The sequence below is a fragment of the Protomyctophum bolini genome (assembly GCF_963924005.1).
Source record: "Protomyctophum bolini genome assembly, chromosome: 11".
NCBI classification, from domain to species: domain Eukaryota; kingdom Metazoa; phylum Chordata; class Actinopteri; order Myctophiformes; family Myctophidae; genus Protomyctophum; species Protomyctophum bolini.
The window spans coordinates 45,257,171-45,263,170 of NC_137872.1; positions in this window are offsets into that span (position 1 = coordinate 45,257,171).

The following is a 6,000-nucleotide window of genomic DNA, read 5'->3' on the forward strand; positions in this document are numbered from 1 at the left end:
TTAACTGTGAGTGGACGACCCAATTAAGCATTACACTCGTTTACAAGAGGGTCCACCATGTGTTCAATTCATCAAAAGTGAAAAAGTCATAAGGCCTCGATTAAATGTCGCTTTATTTCAGGTAATGTTACGGCAAGAGGAGAAGAAATAAATGTCCACTTCGTTTACACTTGACAGCGTGCACTATTTTGAATGGTAGCTAAAGAGAAGCTAAATCCCTACATTTTCTGGATTATATATATTTTTTATTTGAGAGGTAATGCCTGTGTCAGGCAGTTGACTTGTTACGGTCGGATGTTTTATTAAGCCTAATTATTTGTGCGTCACTGCTTTCATGAAGGCTGCAACTGTTGTTGCTTATTGTTTAAAATAAATGAGACCAATACAAGCAAGCATGCCTTTCTCTCCGCTATATCGTTGTTTAACCCATTCTGACCGGGCACCCATTTTGGTGTTAGCATCATGTTATGCTTTACCTATTGAAAAATAGCAGATCTACAAGCTCATATCGCGCCACCGAGTGGCGCGATACGAGCTTGTAGGTCTGCTATTTTTGAAAAATCGAAGAGCGACTGACATTTTTAGAATCTGATCTCAGGTCAGAATGGGTTATAATCAGACCAGTGTGTGTCCAGTGGAAACCTCGTATGAATCTGATCTCAGGTCAGAATGGGTTAAGCCAAAGAGTCACTGCTGTTTCGAAGCGTCGACGTTCGAAACGCGGGAATCGATTTTGAATCGATCATCAAATACGGAATCGAAGGTCAGCCCTACCAATTACCTGCAATTACACTGGTTTCCATATGCAGCACTCTGGTCCAATTTTGGATGACAGTTTGATCACAACAGCAGTGACACCAACAACGAAGCTGAGAGGTAGTAAAAGTATACACTATCAACCTGCACAGTGAATGATGCATTGTTGTGGGCAAAGTCCCCTTATCACAAAATTATTTAATAATGCTGTAGGCTATTGCCATCCAGGAGGAGAGAGTGCCAGTGTGGCACGAGCTAAAAACACCAAAGCACTAAAACATACATATATAAATTTACCAATAAAATACAGTGATAATTGTAATAAAGTGCAGAGGTGCTTCAAAAGTTCAATCAGCCGACCACGCCACCTTTTTGAGAGGTCTGGTCCTCTATTAAATAATACAAATATAAAACAAGGCAACACAGGTTCGTGGACAAAATTTTGAATGAACAAACAATTACTTTTATTACACTAAAAACAATAACCCTTAAAATGTGCAAATTAATAATAATAATAATAAAACTTTATTTGTATAGCACCTTTCATGACATGAAATGCAGCTCAAAGTGCTTTACAGAGAAATGGAGGATAAAAGAAAAGCAAGGCAACAACATTAAAAACAAGCAGTAATGCAATACAGTGAGGACATGAATAACAAAAATAAAAAAAATAAAATATCAATTAAAAGCAATGTTGTAGAAGTTGGTCTTGAGCTGAGCTTTAAAAATGTCTACAGAGGCTGCCTGACGAAGGTACAGTGGGAGCTTGTTCCATGCCGACGGCCCGTAGAAGCAAAAAGCTGCTTCCCCGTGTTTTTTAGTTGCCATTTTTTTGGGCAAAGCGAGCAGGCCGGCAGTGGAAGACCTTAGGGGGCGGTTTGGGACATATTTAGGCAGGCAGTCATGTAGGTAGGAAGGTGCGAGACCATTGAGAGCTTTATAGACAAGTAAAATAATTTTAAAATCAATCCTAAAAACAACCGGAAGCCAGTGCAGTGATGCCAAAACTGGAGTAATATGTTCTCTCATCTTAGTTCTAGTTAAAACTCTGGCTGCTGCATTTTGGACAAGTTGAAGTCTGTCAGTTGTTTTCTTAGGCAGTCCTGAAAAAAGTGCATTGCAGTAGTCAAGCCGAGAAAAAACAAAGGCGTGGATTAGCGTTTTTGCATCGTCCAAGGACAAATAGGCTCTGATTCGTGCAATATTTCTAAGGTGAAAAAAGGCAAATTGGGCCAACATGGGGGAATTCAGTCCATGAGGGGATCTCCATGGACTTCTTTCTTCTTGGTTCACTGTGAATATACAAGGAAAAGCCGCCAGTATATCTGTTCCACAATAATTTACTCTGTGATGGTTCTAGAATCTAGAGGTTCTACGTTGGCAACACTACAAAACGAGTACTTACAGACAGCCCAGGTTTTACCCTGGGCCCTTCTGATGATGGCGTGTAGTGTTGCGGCCTCGCTACCATCTCCTCCTTTCCTAGGCCAAGTTCACCTGGCTGAACTTGACCTCTGAAGAGTCATCTCATCTCCTTTCGCATCAGGGCAGCCCCCCCATGGCAAGGGGCGCACACTCTGGAGGTCGTGGTTGTGGCTCTTATAGAGTCGAGGGACATGCATGCTACCACTGGCCCCCCACGGGGGTCGTGGTCGTGGCACTTACAGTCCTCCTTATGTCGACGTCATGGCTACCACTGGCTGCATCTTGGCCCCCAGCCATGGTCACTGCCCCTTCACACGTTCATTCTTCCTTCCTTCCGTTTCCAGACCTAAGCGGAAAACGGTTTTGCGCTGTGGACAGAAGAAGCTGTGACAGCGTGTGCGCAGCTGTTTTTAGACAGCTGGTGGATGGGAATTAAGCTCCATCTCCACCTAAGCTCCGGTCGTCCGCAAGCCGACGCGCAAGTCGTCTGCGGAAGTGGAGCTTTTATTACATCCACCAGCTGTCTAAAAACCCGGTTTTTCGGCTGTCCGCAGCCGAGGACGTCCGCAGCTCTTTAGACAGTCTGGCAGTACTGACAGCCTTCTCCTTCCTCTGTTTCTCCCTGCCTCTAAACACTCTGTCTTCTCTTATAGGGCTCCTGGTCGACCACACCCAACCCAGGTGCAGGGCCTTGATTAGTCAGTGGGTTAGTGGCAGTCAGTGGAACAATAAAAGTTTATACAAAATCATGCAACTCAAACAGAAATAAATATAAGCAAAACAAAGTAAAATCACTCGACAATAATCTCACTTAACAACAAAACAAAATCATAAAACACAGCAAATACAATAAACCAAAACACATCTAAAATTCCACCGGCTCACACCAGCGTGTGGTAGCACTGTCTCCTGAATGTCTCCTCCTCTGGTCTGATGTCTTATATCTCTGTACATGGTCCAAAATACCAAGAGGTACATAGTCGAAGAAACCCTGTATGGGGGCTCCTGTTAGAGTCTTCAAGGTGTTTTTGTTGACCAGTGAGGAGATCCTGTAGTCCTATAGGAATCTTGTTCTTTGGTTGACTTTTTTTTTATTATGTTGGTGGCCATTTAAAAATGTATCACCGGAAAGAATGGCCTCCAGGATGGAACCTTGGTAGGTAATTGTAATGTTCATGCATTTGAGAGTTTAACCTTTCATCCATAAGGGGGCGCTTGTCATGTCAGAATACTAGTAACACCACTGAAGAAAAGGTCCTGGATGTCAGTTGTGTTATGTGTTGTCAGCAAAGCATGTAGATTGATTCAAGCTTGCATTGATTCATGTGTTCATATTAAGATAATTCAATAAACCAGTCTTTGGAGTTAAAGCAGTGCTTTGTGGATCAATTCCAAAACTTTACAGTAATTACTTTTCATAGTGGAAGGCAGTATATTCATCCATCCTTTTATTCAGTAACAGTTACACACCTCCTCCACCAGGTGGCGAAAAGCAGCACTGAATGGATCCTTTGCTGCGCATGCTTGTAACACGTTGACCCCTGAATGCGTCACGTCCGGTCACGTCAACCCACGTTTTGTTTTTCAGCGTATTGGTGGAATCGCCGGGAGCGGGACCTCTTTGTTGTGATCCTCAACGTAAGAACAGAGGACTTTACACACTATATTAGACACTATAGGCCTATAAGTATATTACACATTATATTAGTATATTACAGTTGGTGAAAATGTCTCTTAAAGGAGGTAAAACGAGTCAAATGGAGTCTGTACGGCTGAAGATAAATGAACACATGATGTCGGTGGGAGAGGAGATATTGTCCGTTTTGGACAAACCGCTTGGCGATGATGTTTGTAGTGTGACGCTTAAGGTCCGAATGTTTGTGTTGGAGCGCCTCAGCGCGGTGGGAGAGTTCATATTCGACCTCTTCCAGAGAGAGATGGAGACACAGAACAAACGGTTGGACGTGATTCTACAGCCACACAGCAGACTATACAGAGCAGGTTGGTTCTTTTTCTTCCGCCAACAATAGCAGTTCTGGCTTAACCATGCAGACGGTTTTAGCAAAACTTGTCAATATGGTAGAGGGCTTATGCATTATGCCAAAGGTACAGACCAGGGCTGCCAATTTATGTCAAGAGTTAGCCCCGCAAGCAGAACCCGAATGTAGTAAAGTTTCTGACACTTTGTTTACTTTACCCATTGGGTCCTGCTCCACGCTGGGCTGACGCCAGTTACGCACACACAAATACAATGTAAACACGCCATGAGAAACGAATCTGCGCGCTTTTACCATGTTTATTCATGTCTTGACATACGAATGTGCGAACTATAAGTACCTTACATACCATACCGACACATCTCCTGTGTCGCGGAAGCCGTTAAGTATTTTTAATCCATGATTGATTAAAAATGTCGCTTCTTCCTACCTTGTTTATTGACACCTCATTGTACCGCCTATCTGGCTAGCTAGTGGTGCTACAGCTATGACGGAGCAGATCAGAGGCAGGGACATAGCCCGCAAAGCCAACCGCACATCGGGAGGCGGTACAATAAACGGTAAATAAACAAGAAGAAATCAAAGCGACATTTTTAATCAAACATGGATTAAAAATACTTACAGGATATTTTATCAGAGGTATGTAAGGTACTTATAGTTCGCACATCCGTAATAAAACACAATAAAAAGCGCGGTAATAGCGCGCCGATCGAAGAAAGGTTGAGTTGGTTTATATCCGCGTTCCAACAATCGCATTGGAAAATCTTAGCATGACCAGGGACCCTACCTAAAGCGGCAAACAAATTTCATAAAAGCTTTATGTAGGGTTCCGAGAGGGGCTAGTCAAGAGTGAGACCTAAGTGTCATAATGTTTTAACGATTTTTAATATTTAGACTAATGGCTTCACCTCCCTTGTGCTCCCTCTCTGTATAGTGATTGGCATGGGGGGCATTAGATGGTTGGCACAGTCACCACCACACACACCCAATATTTATTAGCCACTATTTATTTATATTACAATCCATTTCCCTGGCTTAAATTCTAATCCCAACCATTACACCCCCAATATATGCATTACTCAATGTTTTATATATTCACATATGTACATCCCCACTCATTTCTGTTGTTTTATAAATTCTACTCCCAACCATTGAAAACAAATGACAAATCACTAAATAATTTTCAACTTCAAGTTCAACAACAAGTTCGGCCACAAGGGCGACCGTGGCACTGGCTAAATACCATAAACTCATTATTAAACCATTTGTAAACAAGACTTTGTGAGGAACATTCATTCCTGTAGGCCAGAGGTTCTCAAACTAGGAAAATAGGAAGGTGGTCACACATTGACAACTAAAAGGTAGGTCTATGCTATCTTTCCTACTTTTAAATAGACTGAATAGTTGTATTAAGATTCTCTCAACAGAACAAGGCTGCAGGACAGGAATTACAGTATATTTCCTATAAATCCACATATATGAACCTGAATACTGTCATGGCATCTATGCAGCATATATTCTGCATAGGCTATTTTTGCCATATACAGTATACCGGTAATATATTGGCATGTATGTTCATATATTGTGGGGGGGTTGGAAAACACCCTAGCCCCGCACAGAACCCTACGTACAGTTTGTTTACACTACACTTTACGTAGGGTCCCATCTGTCCCAGGCTAAATGTTACACAGACGTCCATACATTCGGAAACGTCCGTGCTGTGCATTCTTGATGGGGGTTATAGGAGCTATAGGAGACAACGGAAAGTTGGAAACGTCAGATAACTTTCCTTTGGCGCAGAAGCCGTTAAGTATTCGTTAAG